The following is a 20195-nucleotide window of genomic DNA, read 5'->3' as shown; positions in this document are numbered from 1 at the left end:
AATTGTACACAAAGGCACGTTTTATAACATCAAGTTACTGATGCGTTTATGTGCAATCAATGCACAACCAACTCATAGGTAACAACTCATATCTCTAGGTTTGAAGATTTATATGATATTATCGTCTCACGATCACTCGAGATAAATTCCATGAAGTGATACAAGTGAGCGTGGGTTTATTCCAATACTCATAACTTATGAGCACTCATGAATGTTGTAGCAACCATTGCTATGACTAAACCCATTTAGCCTTCTACAAACTCGATTCATGACAGTCTTGATTCATACCTACTTCCAACATCTGAACGACTGTGGAGTATTTAAATAACTTATTCATTCAGAAAGAATAACCTTGCTATTTTGGAAGTCAAAACATGCAAAGTGAAACACAATAATAATCGAATCCAATATGGTCTCAGAACACTTTTGAATATAAATAGAACCACCTTTTATTTATCTCCATATTGATTACACATTATTCATTGTATAATGTTTCAAACAATCAACTTAAGACTTGAATAAAAACAATAGTCGTCCCATGCTCCTAGCATGTACACTTTGTTTTTCTAAACAATAGTTATGCCATACTCCAAGTATGCACACTATGTTTATCTATGATCCTTACATTGTGATGTAGATCAATTGAACATGATTCCAATGATACTCATTTCACAATCCCAAATCCTTATTGTAAATGTGAGAATCCCCGATTCCTATCATTTACCAAAAAATCTGTTAGATTTTAAACTTTTATGCAATGTTCCTCTTGTAATGATTATGCACAAAGTCACCAAAACCTTGTCACCAATCATTATAGAATATTCCAAAGAAGTTCAACTTCTATGGAACGGAAGTCTCATATTCAAAGTACATTGCTTTGAACATCCTTCTTGCATTAAGGTTTTCTAATCTTACATAGATTGAATAACTTCAACCTATGGAGACATTTCCATAGTCCCATTTTGACTATCACCTCCGAACAAGAGTTACTTCTTTTCAGAATATGTCAACATGGTCCTTTTCGACAACTTACATCATACTTCCAACTTTCCCTGAGCAACCAATCTTTGGCGAACCTCAGATTGTCCTCGACAATTGCTTAATCACTTTAGTCATATCCAGTTCTAGACTTTTCCCTTCTCAATGCCTTAAGCATTTGGAAAATTTAGTAAAGATGAATATTATAGCACATGCAATCGATCCTATATCCGAAGCATATGGGACACGATTCATGATGTTTGACATAAAGACATGATACTAGACCAATCTTTTGCTACAATATTTTTTTTGATTTGCCATGTTTTCAAAATTTAACTATGAAGAGGGATGCTGTAATCATAATCGAATTTTGAAAACGCAATATATATAGAATTTCTTCAAGTTGAACCATTCCAACATAAAATTCATATATATATTCTTGACTAAAGATGATTAAAATCTCAATCTAAGATTTAGAATTGAAATAAAGTACAATTTCCTCTCCCTTAATTATAGCAAAACAACTTTTCAACCCCTGCAACTTCACGAATTGAAACTTTGTTTTCTATAATTAACATTGCTAACGTGCAACACTAAATGTAATAGTTATGCTCCCACTAACATGATGATTATCAGCATAACACTTATGCTCCCACTAGCTCTGACATATTTCCAGAAATCTGCTGGACTTCTGAAATTTAGATTCGTACACCCTTTCTTAGATAGCTCACATGTGTGTCTAAACAATTTACAGGACTATGAAAAGGGATGTCGTAATGATAGTCTCAATTGCTTAGGCATTTGCCATTTCTCACAAGTCCATCTTAGTGTGCCGGTTAACCACACACGCTCCACTAACGACTTTTGAAAATGCAAATAACACAATTGATATCTACGTAAAATCTACTTAGTGAAAGCGTTTCCTCACCATCATTTTCATGAATCGGAGAGAAACCTTATGACACTTAGATTTTATAGTGTATGAGTTCCTATCCATGTGAATTTGTCAAAACCATAATCACAAGATAAGGTTAGTGACAAATTCAGCCTTACATTGATTAAACTTGTTCAATCTTAGTTTCTTGTCACCTTGGTAGCACAAGGCCCACCAATGCTTCCAAGTTGAACTCTAATAACTCACATGCATATTCCACTTATTTGAAGTAGGTACAGAAATAAGAATTATGTCAACACGATAGGTTGCAAACTTTAAGTCGTGTGCTAGTGATAAATTACAGGTTTTACTCTTGATTAAATCTTGAAACTCTTTCAGGATCTTTAAGGCTCCCACTGTCCCCTTGATAAATAAGTTTCCCAGTCAAGAACCATTCCTTGACAAAACAAATATTCAAGGGATAGTGCGGATTCTTATCAAGACTAACACTTCACACAATTGGTCTTAGTTAGTCTTTGTCTCATCCAAGACATCACAACTTACCAATCTCAAATGTACAAGAGTAGAAAACATTTTACTCTTACATTTGACTAGTGTTAATAAATCTTCCTTTATGTCACTCCAGGTTACAATCTTGGAGTGTGACTCTAAGAATTGTTTTGGAACGAAATATGACTCATCTTCTTGATTTTAACCAATCCAACAATTCATGACCTCTCTTCTTAGCCATAAGAATGCACTAAGACGTCCTTAGAGTATGAATTTGTGATATGGTTTCATAATCATTAAGATGATCATGAAATACGATACTAAAGTACTCTCCCATCCTTTCAGATTTGAGAAACTTTTATCTTTCTGGCTAATTTGATTCTTCTCATTTGTTTTGTCATACATTGTAACCTTTCCAATGTTACAGAATCATATTTAACCTTATAAGTATAATCATATTTACTAATCTTTAGTAAATCATGACAAATCAATCTTTATGGTGGACCTTGACAAGCGCACACCTAGTGTACCTAATTCCTTAGTCCTTCAATTGACTCACATATACATGTGATCAAAGAATTAGTCTTAATTTTCAAAGATGAAAATTCTCATTCATCATACAATACAACTTGTATGATTCCAAGTTTCTGTCCAATTGAAACTTGGGTGATGAAAAACTTTCTTCATTTGGTAAATTCAGACACTGCCACAAACGAAAGAATCAAATCCACTTTCCAATATTGCTATTACTGGAAACATATAAGCAACAATTTTCCACAGATGCCATTGTAAGGATATTTTTGAAATAAATAAAATTAAAACCCTTTTTTTCTTTTATTTTAAAACTTTGCGGAAAAACTTATCCTTACAATCCACATGAAAACCTTGTTGTTATCTATTCATAAGCAATATATCATAACTCTTAAGCAACAACTCAAAATTCTGATTACCGAACCATGCGATCGAAACCCACCTTTGCAATCAGAATCAACATATACTTATTTTCAGCTTCCTATCTTTTCTTTGATTCTAAAAACATCAACATGTGACCCATTCACATTATGTAATAAGAATCTCCAAATAGGAACTTAATAGAGTTAGACAATAGACTTTACCCAAAGTAGAGTCAAACCTCTTGACTTGATCAACCTTATGACCTTTCAGGCGAATAGGGCAGCTTCGCAACCAATGCCCCTTCCTTTGGCAACAAAACACATGGACCCTTTGGTAATGGCACATGGGACTATCTCAAACTTACCCTTTCTCTTTACCATTTGGTCAACCGAGTTGACTATAGCCGATCCCTTTCCATTGGGAAGAGAAATCTTTTTCTAGATATCCAATGCTACCATTGTCAATGTCCATTTAAGACTTGGGAAGTTGTTCTTTTAATCAAATTTGCTTTACTGGTGTTCCAAATCATTGTTGATTCCACAACACCAAGCAAATAGATAACATCATTAAGGGTCATGTCATAGTCTGTCTCATAGTAGTCCCAAAGAGACTCACTATGTTACTAAGAAAGAGATTGAACATCCAACTTTCACGAGACTTTGACACCCAACTCTCCCGGCTTGTCAATATGTGACTTTATCTCCAAGATGTGAGCACACATAGACTACGCTTGCCAATAGGGATTGAGTGACTTTAAACTTTTCAAGAACTTGTGGGTGAGGGAGAATAATTGGAGGAAGTGGAGGAAGTGAAACATGATGTTGAGGGACACCATCTTCAAGAGATTTGGGAAGATCATAGTTGTCTGAATCAGACATCTATAATGGGAGAAAATCAAGTTAGTTGATTCAAAGTCCTTAATATAACACCCAATATGAAATATTAAGGCTAGGACCCAACACAATATTTTATAATTTGGAAGAGGGATGTCGTAATCCAAGCTATAAAATATTTGAAGGTAGGCGAATGACGATCCACCAATTTCTACCATGAAAACGAAATAATTTATTAGGTTTTAATTGGATTTGAAATTCCTAGATCTTTTGAGATTCATTGAACTTTTCAATGGCATGTTTCAATCTCGAGTGTGCCCTCTCAAATTTTGTGACTGAGATGCCGAGGATCACAAAACAAGGTGTGAATAACCATACCAATTCACTTGGTACCCTTAATATTATCACCTAATCAATGTGCCGGTTAACCACACAGGCTCCATTGATCTATGACAAACATTAAGTCACCCTTCGTGATCCTTACTAGTCCAAGTTAGTGTGCCGGTTAACCACACACGCTCCACCAACGACTTGGTAAGGTACAAAGTGTGAATTCCATGGACTAGCACCAAATTCACATTTTTCCTAAAGTAACTAAGATTGGGAATTAAAAAAAACATTTAGTTACTTTATAATAATCATTATACTTTTAATGAGAATTTAAAGTCATTGTCCTACCCGTTCGGCTAACGACCCTCCACCGATCAAGCAAGCGGTGGGTGAGAGTGGACACCCATTAAGTTGCCATTTTATAGGCAACAACCTTATACCCACCTTATAGACCGGCTTCGTGAATGAGGCATACTAACGGTAAAAACGACTTGTTCTTATACATATATATAATAATTAACCATTAATCTTATAATAGTATAAGGGTAGAATTTTAACTTTTAAAACTTCTAGGGTATGGAATTAAAGTTTGTGTGAGACTTTACAAATTTCAAAACTTGAGGGCAAGTTTTGAACAATTCATAAACTTTTGGATATTCATAACTTTTGAGTTTTAATTAAGTGTTTAATACTTTTAATGAAGAGTCTCTTGGAAATCCATAACTGGAGGACAAGTTATGGAGTCCATAAAAGCATTTATTAGAAAACTCTTCAAGAAAATGTAACTTATGACTTCTTAAAAAAACATTTAAAAGAAAAAACTTTTGGAATTCCATAACTTGAGGACAAATTATGAATTCCATTAAAACACATTAAGATCAAGAATTAACTAACAAACAATTTGCAAATAATTCCTATGATCTAACAAAACTCATATGAACATGAACATCCACATCAACAATTTCAAGAATCATATGAACACATATAAACTTGAAATTTTGATTATAACTTTCAAATTGGTCCACCATCATCATTACCACATCGAAAACAGGTTTTATGAGTCCAAAACAATTTAAGGTAATGATTCTAGACCAATTCCTACACCAAAACTCGAAGATATGCTGTTTGGGGTTCCAACTCGTCGAGTACATGAACCAACTCGCCGAGTTGGATGAATTTTGTCTTGGACTCGTCGAGTCCCTTCATGAACTCGGCGAGTCTGCTGTGCAGACAGCACATAAACTTCGATTTTCAGCAATCTGCATCAAGTATTCAAGAAAACAAGCCTAGGCTCTGATACCACTGTTGGGTTTTGAGCAATCTAACACTTCCTAAGTGTGCATGCAACCCTAATAAACCTTGGATCTACGTTTTCTTCTAAAATACATGCAAATAATAATTTCCAAGGTTTCTTCCTAACTAGCATAGCATAAGGATTATGAATCATAAAACTACTAGTAGAAATACATACCTTTTGATGATGGTTGATTGTTTGGAGTTTGAGAGCCAAGCACCAGTAGTGTGAATGCCTCAAATGGAATCACAAATCACCACAAACACTTGGAAAACTTTGAGAGAGTGTATACACACGTAGAAATCGGCCACACACACAAAACCACACTAGTGACTATTTCATGCAACATAAGCATGCTTATATAGTGTACATGATTAGGGTGAAACCCTAATAACCCATGACCTTTCCTTTTCCAAGGATCCATGGGTTAAAAGCTCCATGGATCATCCATGGACTTCCATATAAGCCTAGCCCATTAACAAATGAGTGTTAGCCTACACCATATAAAACCAATAGCCCATAATCTAATTACTCTTCCTTTTAATCTCTAAATTAATTCATAATTAATTTAAGACTAAGACTAATTAAATAACATGACTTCATATTAATGTATTATAACTTATAGTATATTAATAAACATATGTGTATAACTCTCATAAAATTATCCATAAATAGTTCGGGTGAAGTGCAACCCAAATAGACCATGCCAGGTCGGGTCAAGTATATACCAAATAAGTTATGGACTTAGACACCTTATCCAACAGTATTTTCATCGGCTACCAACATAAGTCCTTTGGATATCTCTTCTATAGACCGAGTGACAATGTTGTCTTCATTGCGAGGAGAAGGGTTTTCCGCGAAAGAGAACTCACATGTCAAGAGGATAGTGCGAGGTAAATTGACCATGAAGCACTTCAAGAGTTAAGTGATGAAAGAACCTCAAACACTAGCAGTCAACCTGAGGAGGAAACTCACGTTGAACTAGTTGATGAGTCCTTACCTCTGAGACGTTCCAGTTGAGTTAGAATGGAATCAGAGTTTTAAGGATTCCATTTATGGATTGAAACAAGAATGTCACAGATGGAATCTTTGTTTCGATGAGAAAGTCAAAGAGTTTGGTTTTTCAAGAAGAGAGGATGAGTCATGTATGTATGTCAAGGCTAGTGGGAGTAAAGTTAGCTTTATGGTATTGCATGTGGATAACATACTACTCATAGGAAACGATGTCACAACCTTGCAGGAGGTTAAGTCCTAGCTTAAGAAGTATTTTTCTATGAAGAACCTCAGGGAAGCTGCTTAAATTCTAGGGATAAGGATATTGAGAAATAGGAGTCAAAGACTAATAGGACTTAGTCAAAGTACCTACTTGGACAAGGTGTGGAAACGTTTCAGCATGGAGAATTCCAAGAAACCATAATTGCCTATCCAGAGCAATACAAAACTGAGTAAAACTCAGATCCCGAGTACTGATGTCGAAATAGCATAAATAAGTCGAATACCATATGCTTCCTCAGTCGGTTCGATCATGTATGTTAAGACATGTAGTCGCCCTGATGTGTCCTTTGCTTTGAGCATGATCAGTAGATATCAAGGGAATCCTGGTAGAGCTCACTTGACTGCGGTAAAGAACATTCTTATGTACTTGTCGAGGACTAAGGACTAGGTCCTTACCCTCGGTGGGAGTGATGACTTGAGAGTAACAGGGTATATTGACGCCAACTTTCAAACCAATAAAGATAATTTTCACTCTCAGTCGGGCTGGGTATTTACCCTAAATGGAGGATCAGTAACATGGAAAAGTTCCAAACATGAGACTGTAGTTGATTCAACGTGCGAATCAGAGTACATAGCAGCAAGCGAAACGTTGAAGGAGGCGATATGGCTACAGACCTTCATCGGATACCTTGTAGTTGTACCAACTGTAAAGGAGCCTATGGAGATTTACTGTTATAAGGAGAGTGTGGTCGCCTTAACCAAGGAACCAAGAGATCATGGCAGATCCAGGCACATCGACAAAAAAATATCACTTCATAAGACATTGGATAGAAGAAGGACTCCTCTTAGTAAATAGGGTATCGTTAGAGGAGAACCCAATAGATCCTCTTACGAAGGGACTAAGTAGGGTTAAGCACTTGCAGCATGCTAGGAGTATTGGGCCGAAGGATGATATTAGTTTTAAAGATAGATAGTTGTTTAGAACTTTTAATAGATAAAATGTAATTGACATTTGATGATTGAGTAAAACGAGTTTTATTTATGAGTGAAGTTACTATCTTGTGTTAATCGTTTACTATTGTTTCATTTTGCATGTTTTTACTTCTAGAATAATAAGATTATTCAAATTCTCCACAGTCAATCATACTTTGGAACTAGGTATTGAGGCAAGAGTGTCATGAACTTACTTGTAGATTGTCTAAAGTGTTTAGACATAGCAAAAGTTTTCTACAAAGTTCATGAGTGCTCCTAAAATAAGATTTGAGTATTGGATTAAACCCATGCTCACATGAATCACTTCATGGAATTTATCACGAGTGATTGTGAGATGATAATATTGTATAGTCTTCAAACCAAGATATATGAGTTGTTGATTAAAGGTTGGTTGTGCACTTATAGTACGAAAACGCATCAATAATTTGATGTTATAAAACATGTTGTTATGTATAAATTAACAAGTAATTAGTACAGGCATATGAGTCGAAGTTTATCTGTGCCTTTTATTATTACAGGATTAAAACTTATATCTTAGCCCCATGATGATTTTATTTTGTCTTATGTGCCAGGCTCGGTGAGGACCCACTTGATGTGTTCAATTAAGTTATATGTCAAACAAATCAGAAACTAGGAAACAACCTGTTGGACAATAAGTATGACTATGTTCCATCTATTTGTCCACACGATATGTTGAAGAACAGAGGATTATATGATCCCTTATCTAATTGGTATTGATCAAGAATTAATTTGGAACACTACTAGAAAACAGCCCTTTAATGACGGGCAAACAATGACACTTGCCGATAGAGGACACACATTTCTGCGTGCCCTAAAATTAGTGTCAAAAAAGAAAAAAAAGGGAAATGCGAAGGGCGCCTTTCATAAAATGTACGTCGTCTAAATGTGTCACTATATAAAATTTTAATGAAACACACGTTTTTAAGGCGGGATGTCACCCGCCTATTGAATCCCAAAAATTAAACAACCCCTTCTAATTAGCAAGAAAAAGCCCTAGGCCTTCGTCTTCATAGCATAATCGGACCACCACCCAACCTCCGATCTCGCACTGCCAAGTGTCTCTGACCATCTTCTCCAACCATTCTTTCGTGTCGCACTACACCGATAACAAAACCCCCATCACTATTTTAGGTCACCATTCACCAACAGCCTCACTATTCTGAAACTTTAAATCAAGTGTTCATTTGACCGTAACGTCAAAATTGAATCGAATTTTATCGATACAAAGTCATTGATATGGCCGACGATGCCTCCGCCTCCGGTCTCTAGTCGACGACACCGACGAAACCTCCTCCTCCGTCTGCTTCCGTATCCCCTTTCTTTCATGTTGTTTACAACATCACGTTGTTTATAGGTCACTGGAAGCATAGGAGTTGTGGCTGTAGGTCTGGATTTAGGGAAAGAAGGGCCACTGGTTCACATCGGTGCATGGCTTCATTATTAGGTCAATGTGGGACCGATGACTGCAAATTTATCCCTCAAGCTCCCCTCGATTGTCCTCTGGTAAACCAGATCCTTTAACCTTTTATTCACAACAATTTCATACACGATTATACTGCAACAAACAGATCTTCCTTCGTAAAGTTATCAGGCAAGTTTCAAACTTTTGCAAATTTCTAGTTTACTTTTAAGCCCTGAGTGATGTGGCTTCTTCATTCCACTCGAGAATTTTCATTGGATCGATTTGTTTGCTTCCGTATGACACTTTATCCGTTCAAAAAGGAATTTTTTTAATAAACATGGGTGAAGGCTAGTTTATGGATCTCCTGATGATTATTTTGCAATTTGATTGGTCGATGAGTTTTTGTATCATAGTTTCGTAAATCCCCTTCAGCTTCTTACAAACTTAATGGTGTAATGGAAAGCTTGTCTAGTGGCGCATTTTGTCTATCTTATGGACACCCTAATGATTATTTTGCAAAATGGTTTTATATCATCAATTAGCTCAAAAGTATTTTTCACTTATCTTCTTGATATACATGACATGAACCGAGTGGAGAGAGGAATACCAATAGCAAATGCTACTCGGTTTTATCAACTGCAACAAGCAGTGGGCCTGCTTCCACAAATCCTTTCAAATTAGGAAAGATGCTTTCAACTGCGAAACGTTATGAGTCAACAGTATCTGACTTTCAAACACCCGATCCACCTGTAGAGAAGTATGAATATCAAGCAGAGGTATGTTAAATTGAAACCATACGTCTTACTTTTTTTATGATACAAAGTTGAGTATCCTCATGAAACATGATGCTCATGTTTATGCTACAGGTATCTCATGCAAGAAAACTTGCACAAAAACTATATCTACTTGCAAGGATGGTCATCTTGTGGGTCATGAGAGGACCAAAGAGGTACATACATACATACATACATACATACATACATACATACATACATACACACATACATACATACATACATACATACATACATACATACATACATACATACATACAGGCATACATATAGTGATTATTATACATATTTAGCATCTTTGCTTTATTATTTGAGTACATAAGAAAAGTTCCTAGACGCATAAGGCCAGTCAGTCAAGGTAGGTACTGCTCTCACATGATGATGATATTATATGGTAAGAAATCAAATTCATTCTTTAGTAATAAGTCTTTTTATCCTAATAATCATAAACAGTCAATACCAAATTACCCTGCGGGTAACTTACTAAACATATTGACGTAAGGCTCAACAAAGTGCATAAATATTAGATGGTAAGCAATCAAATTCATTCTTTAGTAATAAGTCTTTTTAACCTAATAATCTTAAACACTCATTCTTTAGTAATAATAAAGGTTGATTTCGATGATTACGTCAAACGTTTTTAGCTTCAAGTTTCAATGGAATATTCCCGTAAGGTCCCAGTTGCTGATGGATCTGTTGCCTCAGCTGGGCCTACAGATTCAAGGGTAATGAGATTTGGCTCAATGTTTCTGTTGACTCCAGGGAAAGAAACTAAAGATGTCTCCTCTGCTACTCCTACTCCTACTCCTGCTACTACTCCATCAGCAACCCAACAACCAGGTGTAAATGTTGGAAATGAGGTTGTCACTCATGGTTGGGCAAAGGAAAGGTTACTTCTGAGCATACCGAAATGAGGTAATTTCAATTCCGATTCCAATTCATTTATAAGAATTTTCACCTTCACATTCAACATAGCTTCACTTACTAAATATTAATTCTAGGTTAAAAAGGGAAAAGGAGAGGTTACCCCTGAGCATACCAAACTCCTACGCCTTGAAGAACAAGCCAGACAACAAGGAGTTGGTTTATGGGATAGGGTTAGTTAGTAATTATTGTTTCCTTTATGCATGGTGTTTATAAGTTTTATTGTTGCATGTTGATGACGTGTCATTTTATTGATGAGTTTTAGTCTCCGGGTGCTATGGAGGTAGCTATCAGGAACCTTCCTCCGTATGCTTTTGGCGATCTCAGCAATCTTGATGCCATGGGCCTCTTAGCTTCAAACAAAGGCAAACCCATGGAAGCCATTTTAGAAAAATTCCGTGATGGAGGTTCACTTCGTGTTTATCTGCTTCCAGAGTTTCACTTTGTCCTAGTATTTGTTGCTAGAATCCAGGTACCACATGCATCCTTTTCTGCAAACATTTTTTTTAAATGATAAATATATATTTAACGATATATATGTATTTCATTAAAGTTTATTTTATAAAATTACATATTTTCATTATTAATCAATATAATTATATATTTAAATCTAATTTATATAATTGTTTACTAGGCACCATCAATGGGGAGAAGGACAACACAAGAACCTAGAATACCAATTGAGGTCCCATCAAAAGAGACAAATGGAGAAAGAAAATAATTCAGAGTCACGTGGGCCCTTAACATCAGCCCAAAGAATCTCGGCCTCATCAGGCTTCTATGAAGTGTCCCCTCATCCTTATAGGAGGGAAGGTAAACATTTTTACCGAGATCTGTGTTCTAAACAGAGATGTGAGTAATATCTTATTTTCTATATTTCCTGCAATTTCCCCTTATTAATTTGACATAAAAGACAATGGATTTGATTATTTATATGTTTACTATTGAACAGGTCTGAATTGTTCTTGAGGGCGTTGAAAAGTTTAGCAATCTGATTGGTTCTGTATATTACTCTGATGGAGAATCAGCAAAGGATCTGGCAATGCAGCTTATTGAAAACGTATGTTATGTTTTAAGATGACAACCTACTTTCTTACAACTTTTTTTATAACATATCGTTTTTTTTTAAATTAGCGATATGCAAAATATGTTGAGTGGAGTGCGAGTATGATGGAAGATGAAGCCAGGAGGAAGTTAAGAGTTGCAGAACTTCTAGCAAAGAAGACTAAGTTGTGGCTTTGTACAAAATATGTTCCCCCAACTACCAATTCCAAGGCCATATCAGATAACTTCATTGGAAAGGTTTGTCTTTAAACTATCTCATTTCTTCCATTTTTTAATAAAGTTTACTAAATTTAAATTTTAAAACTTTTTACAGGTAGTTGAAGTTGTTAGTGGGGACTACATTGTTCTTGTTGATGATTCACTACCATTCGGTAGTCCAGCTGCTGAAAGAAGAGACAATCTCTCAAGTATCTGATGCCCCAAATTGGGAGGTATGTTAGGTTTTCTGTTTAGTAAATTTAATTTCTTTTTATATTTTTTCATTTACAATTTCAATTCATTAAAAGTTTATAAATGAATAGACATTTCTTATTCAACATCATTTCTAGAATACTTTCCACATAAACCGTAAGTTCTTGTATGTAGTTTGTATATGCATTACAAAGTTATAAAAATTCTTTACAAACCTCAAGTTAAAAGAAGATTTATCTTATCCTTTTTTCAGTTTGGCATTTTCCTAGTGAATGTAGTGTTTGCATTTCTAGTGCTATACCAAGATATGAGGTATATAACTATATAAATATATATATTTATTATCTTTTTATTTACTATTGGGTTATTAAATGCACACAAACACTTGGAGCAAAAACGAATGAAGAATATGGAGATGTTGTTCCATCTAAGCCTGAACAAGTGCCTAATGGAGTATCTCATTAAGTGCTTTACAGGTAATATTTACCATTTGTATGGGGGTATACTTGTCATTGTGCTTGTCATTGTTGATATCAGGTAATTCATATTGTAGTGTATTTATTCCAAATCCCACATTCTTTGGTTGGAGAAAAGGGTAATTTCGTCTTTCACAACTAACATTCCATGTTTGATTCTTCAAATAATTATATTAGCATATGAATTTTTTGACATTTATTTGATTAGGTCAGAAGAATTATTGGAGCAGGGGTTCATTAATCTTAAAGAATTATGAAAGGAAAGATGTAACTCTACTTAGTTGGAATTTAATGTACATAGTAGATTAGATGAATGCAAATTGATATATTGTAAGAATTAAAATTGTATGACATTAAATTTTATGCAATGGATTGTATTTTTTTATATGGTATTTTATTTCTATTGAGACATTAAATGCAAATTTAATTTAAAAATTAATAAATATATAAATATATATTTTTTCAAACATTTAAATTTACAATACGGAAAAATGTGTGTCATCTTGATTTTTATGGCATGGCCTTTCTTGACAGGGGTTTTAATGATATGCATTGCGTGTCATAAATGCGCGTCGTCTAGACGACACGCAAAAGCGTGTCGTCTCTCGTTATGACATGGTCTTCCTTGACACGTATTTGTGCATCGTCTGAGCGTTTTACGACACGCATTGTGGGTCGTAAAAGGCTCGTTTTCTAGTAGTGGAATTAATTTCACTACTAGAAAACAGACCTTTAATGACACACTTTTTACGACACGCACTGATTAATGATACGCAAAAGGGCGTGCCCTAAAAATAATGTCAAATCTTTACAAATTTGAAGAATTTAGGACGCGTATTTTTCGGTGCCCTAAAATTATTGTCCAATAAAAAAATTACAAAGACGGAGGGTAATTATCTTAAATGTGCGCCCTCTACAAATGTCGCTTTATAATTTGTTACGTAAACATGCATTTTTATAGGGGGAAATGAAATCCTTAAAATTTCTAAATTTTTGATGTACCCCGCTTTCCATTCTCTTCTATAGATCTCTCTTCATTCTCTCCCCCCTTCTGTCTACAAACCCTAAGACATTCCATTGCCACTACCATTGAACCCTAAAAACTCTCCTTATATTAGGGATAAACTACCATGAGTAAAGGAAAAATATCATATTGAGTATTAATCTCAATATTGCCGACAATAAATTTTTGGAGTCTAAAAGCCCTAATATCAGGTCGAACTATGGATTATGTACAATCTGAGCTTGATGCTACGGAAACAGGAAGCGACCCAGCCTACCACAAAACTAAATCTAGCAATGAAACTATAGAGGAGAAAGGGTTTTCTCTTCTTCCTATTAGCTCATATATGGTTCAGGGGTTTAATTCATCCGATTAGCTCAAAAAACCCTAGAGAAATCCAAAACATCATCAACGATAAAAGCGACAACTTCTGCTAAACCTCACATACGACCTTGCCTCTCCAATCGGGCAACCTCGGTCTCTATTGAAATCCTTGATATGTCCATGTTATCATTATTTGATGATTATAGTTCCCGATCGCCTGTGAAATTGAAGCTCCGAGTGAATCCATTAGATGGATAAGAAAACACAAAGACATGGATCAAGGTATGCTTCTACATCACAAGTGATTCACATTTGTGGTTATTTTTCCTGAAATTCTCAATTCTTGTTGTCACACCCCAAAACCAAGAACGGCGGAAACGTTCCGGGGTGGAGGACGTCATGTACAGTATCACAACAGTGTAAAGTAGTAAATAAGAAACAACATCATCCATTGCATTATAAGTAAAGTTTTAATACATGTGTGTTCTTTCATTGTAATAAGACACCCAAAAATATACAATCAAAATAAAAGACGAGACTTGTCTGTGCTCCGTCTTCTCAAAACCTGGCCATCATACCTATCTACTGGTGACCTGAGAATACAAGTTATTTTGAAAGCGAGTATCAGCTTAAAGCTGGTGAATTCATAAGAATTTAAGTGTCTTTGTCTTGTTTTGAAAAACTGTTATGAATGTCATGTAAACCTTTAACTAAGACAGTTGATATAAGTATGAAAAACCCTACGAAATCCCTTATTTCCTACTAGTATGAAATATAGTCTTCTACCAAGACTTGAATGTTTTGTTATGACAATGTAGTCTTCTACCATGACCCGAATGTTTTGTTATGATAATGTAGTCTTCTACCAAGACCCGAATGTTTTGTTATGATAATGTAGTCTTCTACCAAGACCCGAATGTTTTGTTATGATAATGTAGTCTTCTACCAAGACCCGAATGTTTTGTTATGATAATGTAGTCTTCTACCAAGACCCGAATGTTTTTGTAAGTAAAAATGCTAGCTTTTCCTTTCTATTGACTAGTACTAAAAGTACTTAGTCTAACTCCTCATTTATGTGAATGTATCAAAAAATAAAGTAAATAGGAAAATGTACTAATGTAAGTGTTATCACTGGGTACTAGGATTAACACAACATCGCAACAAGCGAAATATATACCCTAATGAACTTCCGAAGATTTTCCACTCATCCTCTGTAGCAGCAGCAGGGTGGAGGGAGGTTTATTCCCAAAATCGATCTACCTAGTATAAGTATTAACCGTAGACCTCCGTGGATGGTCATCAACCACTGGTGCTAATCAGTTGGGATTCGGAATGGTTAGTCCCGCCTAGATATCCCGTTGAACTGGGATAGAAAAAGACAATTTACATAGACAGTACTAATAAACTATCCTGGCAAGCTGAGATACAAGTATTCATGTAAGCGTGTTCATGCATCATGTAAGCATATGTAAACATATTCATGTATTAGGTAAGTATATGTATATGTACTCATGTATCAGGTAATGTACTGGTATAGACTCATGAATGAACTGACTCTTATGTGATTCCTTGTAATAGGAATAATGTTTTGTTTCTTCTAACTATCCCTATGATAATTAACTGGAAGGTAATTGGTTGTTCAAGAAGGTAAAGGTAATGGTTTTGCAAAATATCTAAGAGTTTTGAATAATAATTAAGAGTGACTTGATGTCATGTTAATAAACATTTCAAAACTAATACTTCTGTTATCAAGGTATTTTAAGATAGAAAACCATTTCATGCATCACATTTTGTAGTATATGAAATCTGCTGGATGAAAACGCAGCTATAAAATACATATGAGTGATTTAATAACATGTTTTTTTTCTACTTGTATTCCCTCCCCCCCCCCCATTAAAGCATTTAAAAACATTTGAAATATTCATTTAAGGGTATGAACTCACCTGTAGATGGTGGTTTGGATGAACTGAACGGTGTTGGATTGTTAGGTGTCAAGTGAGGACTTGTACACACACTACGATCCTAATGAACATATAATCACACATATATGTACTCAATTAGTCTTAAATTACTAACTGATAAAGTTAAGACATCCTAGAACATAATAAACACTTTATATAAGTGTTATAAGCCCTAAGGATTGCATCTATGTTGTTGTAGGACAAGACAAATGGGTTTAGGGTTCCAAAGGACCCCATACTTGAGTTTAATCTCCATATAACCCCACACAAGGAGTTTACAGTCATAAACTCTTGAGTTTACGGGCGTGAACTCCTAGGCTTAATGTCCTTTGTTGTTTTGTGGTTCTAAATGATCCTTGGTAGCATTCCAACTTGGTGGGTTAATTCATGGAAGGGTTTAGGGCATACATACACTCCTTTGAGGAGTTTACGGCCCCAAGGCCAATTCCTTTGGAGTTTACTGCCGTAAACTCACATGGAAGGGTGTTTTTGATGCTTTCAAGTCTCATACACATGTAGGATAGGTTGTAGACTTTTACCTAAAGCAAATGAAGGCCTTAGGCACACTTTAGTGCCTTAATTTGATGTTCAGGGCCCAAGCACAATCTTAGGGTCGTAAACTCTCAAAAGAGGGGTTTTTGATGTGTTAAAGTCCTTAATTTATGTAGGAGTAAACCTAGGTGATTGTCCAAAGCTTTAGGAGTGTTAAAAGCACTCTTTGGTCCATGTTTTTGGAGTTCACATTCCAAGATCTTCTTGGGCCGTGAACACCTAAAATTGGAGTTTCTTTGATGTTTTCTTGTCTTAATTAAACCTACATACAAGCCTAAGTTCGATACATATCACGGGGGAAAGGCTAGGCATCGTTTCAGGAGTTTACCGCCCAAGAACACCTTGGGGAATAAACTCCTAAATCTAGTTGTTTAGCTATGTAATCTATGTTATGAACACATTATAAGCTATATAACACTACTAGAGAGGTACTCACGATTTGGGATAAAAACCCGAAGATCCGTGAGAGAGAAAATGGCTTTTCTCTAGTTGTAAATGTAAATAATGAATGAAATTGTTTCAGAATTCTATTTATAGTCATGAGATATTTGGCAGAAAATATTTTATCCCCGAAATGATCTCTAATATAATAGAGTGTTGGAATAACAGAGTTGCACAAAACCCTAGTGCATCCACTCTCCTGATATTTCTTCAAGTGTAAACCCTGAATTAGTCAAACTTACACGAAAAAGTCTGAAAATTTACTATGACTGATATAACTTCTATCGAAGTGATATTGTTTGTACAGAATAGAATTTCGGGTTGTCACATCATCCCCCCGTTAGAAGGAATTTCCTCCCGAAATTAGAATTTAAGCAAATACGAAATTACACATAACTAAGCGAAAAGATGAGGGTATTTCAGTTTCATCTGATCCTCTCGTTCCCAAATGAATTCTGGTCCACGCTTTGCGTTCCAGCGAACCTTCACTATTGGGATACGGCTGTGCTTTGTTTGCTTGACCTCTCGGTCCATGATCTCTACTGGTTTCTCAACAAAGTTGAGGTTCTCGTTGATATCGATCTCATCGAGTGGAATAATAAGAATCTCGTCGGACAGACACTTTTTCAAGTTCGAGACTTCGAAGGTAGGATGTACGTTACTGAGTTTCTGGGGTAGGTTAAGTTTGTAAGCTACAGGGCCAATTCTTGCAAGAATGTCGAAAGGCCCTATGTATCTTGGATTGAGTTTCCCACGCTTTCCAAAGCGTATTAAGCCCTTCCAGGGTGAGACCTTCAGTAAGACTCGGTCGCCCACCTGGAATTCCAACGGTTTCCTTTGCTTGTCAGCGTATCTTTTCTGTCGGTCTCTAGAGGCTTTCAATCGGTCACGAATTTGAAAGATCTTCTCTATCGTTTCCCAAATGATCTTCGGACCTGTGAGAGTGCTCTCGGGAACTCGTCCCTTAGCTAACTGGGTATCACCCACCTCAGTCCAGCACAGAGGGGATCTGCACTTTCGGCCATAAAGGGCCTCGAATGGAGCTGCCTTAATGCTTGTATGATAATTGTTGTTGTAGAAAAATTCGACGAGGGGTAAATGGGTATCCCAAGCTTTTCCAAAGTCTATCACACAGGCACGCAACATATCTTCTAAGGTCTGGATGTTTCTCTCACTTTTCTCGTCAGTCTGTGGGTGGTAGGCCGTACTCATGTCCAGCGTAGTTCCTAGAGAACTTTGTAATGACTGCCAGAACCTCGAAGTGAATCTACTATCTCTATCTGAGATAATGGATATAGGAACACCGTGCAGTCTTACAATCTCCCTAATGTATGTTCGTGTGAGTTTCTCCATCTTGTCTGCCTCTTTGATTGGCAAGGAGTGTGCAGACTTGGTCAGTTTATCGACGATAACCCATATGGAATCAAGTCCACCCATCGTCTTGGGCAACTTGGTTATGAAGTCCATAGTGATTCGCTCCCACTTCCATTCTGGTATCTCCGGTTGTTGTAGAAGAGCGGAGGGTTTCTGGTATTCGACCTTCACCTTCGCGCAAATAAGGCACTTATTACGAAGGTAGCAATATATGCTTTCATGTTAGGCCACCAGTATAACCTTTTAAGATCCAGATACATCTTATCTGAACCTGGGTGGACGGAATCACGAGTGTTGTGAGCTTCCGTCATGACCAAGTCTCTGAAGTCACCGTGTTTCGGTGTCCAGATCCGATCCATGAGGTATAAGGCTCCGCCACCCTTGACTTCCAAGTTCTTATCCATCCCTCTATGGGATTCACCAGCCACGTTTTCAGGTTTCAATGCGTCGAGATGAGCCTCCTTAATTTGCATGGACAAGTGTGAATGGATAGTTAGAGTCAAAGATTTCACTCTACGACCAGTATATTCTTTCCGACTCAGGGCGTCGGCTACTACATTGGCTTTACCCGTTTGATAACGAATTTCGCACTCGAAATCACTGAGTAGCTCAACCCACCGTCGTTGTCTCATGTTGAGCTCTTTCTGGTCGAAGATGTGTTGTAGACTCTTGTGGTCTGTAAAGATCGTGCTTTTTGTACCATACAGGTAGTGTCTCCAGATCTTCAGAGCAAATACTACTGCTCCTAGTTCAATATCATGGGTGGTGTAGTTAACCTCATGTGTCTTTAGCTGTCTCGAGGCATACGCTATGACTTTACCTCGCTGCATCAGAACACATCCGAGTCCTTGATTGGATGCATCGCAATAGAAAACGAAGTCCTCTATGTCTTCGGGGAGGGATAGTATCGGTGCGGTGCACAAGGCTCGTTTGAGCGTTTGGAACGCTCTTTTTTGTTTCTCTTCCCAGTCAAAGGCCACGCCTTTCTGGGTCAGGGTTATAAGAGGTTTCGCTATGCTGGAGAAGTTCTGAATGAACCTGCGATAGTAGCAAGCGAGACCTAGAAATTGACGAATTTATGTAGGTGTCTTCGGTGCTGACCAGTTTTCAATGGCCTTGATTTTGGAAGGGTCCACGTGTATTCCCTCTTCGCTAACAACATGGCCCAAAAATTCGACTCGTCGAATCCAAAATTCGCACTTGGAGAACTTCGCATAGAGCTTCTCCGCTCGCAATGTTTCTAAGACTCTACGTAGATGTTGACTATGTTCCTCCTTACTTTGAGAGTAGATAAGTATGGCATCAATGCAAACAATGACGAACTGATCCAATTAAGGACGACACACCCTATTCATCAGGTCCATGAATATTGCAGGCGCGTTAGTTAATCCGAACGGCATCACCACAAACTCGTAGTGTCCATAACGAGTTCGGAAGGCTGTCTTAGGAACATCCTCCTCTAACACTCGCAGTTGGTGATATCCGGATCGCAAATCTATCTTCGAGAAGTAGTTGGCTCCTTGAAG

General features: G+C 36.6%; 1 pseudogene; it reads left to right on the top strand.

Moving 5' to 3' along the window:
* The first annotated feature begins 10030 nt into the window (after nucleotides 1-10030).
* Nucleotides 10031-12525, top strand: LOC122196323 (ribonuclease TUDOR 1-like; annotated as a pseudogene).
* Nucleotides 12526-20195: the final 7670 nt, after the last annotated feature.

This window comes from Lactuca sativa, chromosome 3, assembly GCF_002870075.4.
Source record: "Lactuca sativa cultivar Salinas chromosome 3, Lsat_Salinas_v11, whole genome shotgun sequence".
Lineage (NCBI taxonomy): Eukaryota > Viridiplantae > Streptophyta > Magnoliopsida > Asterales > Asteraceae > Lactuca > Lactuca sativa.
This window is presented reverse-complemented; position numbering and strand designations above follow the sequence as displayed.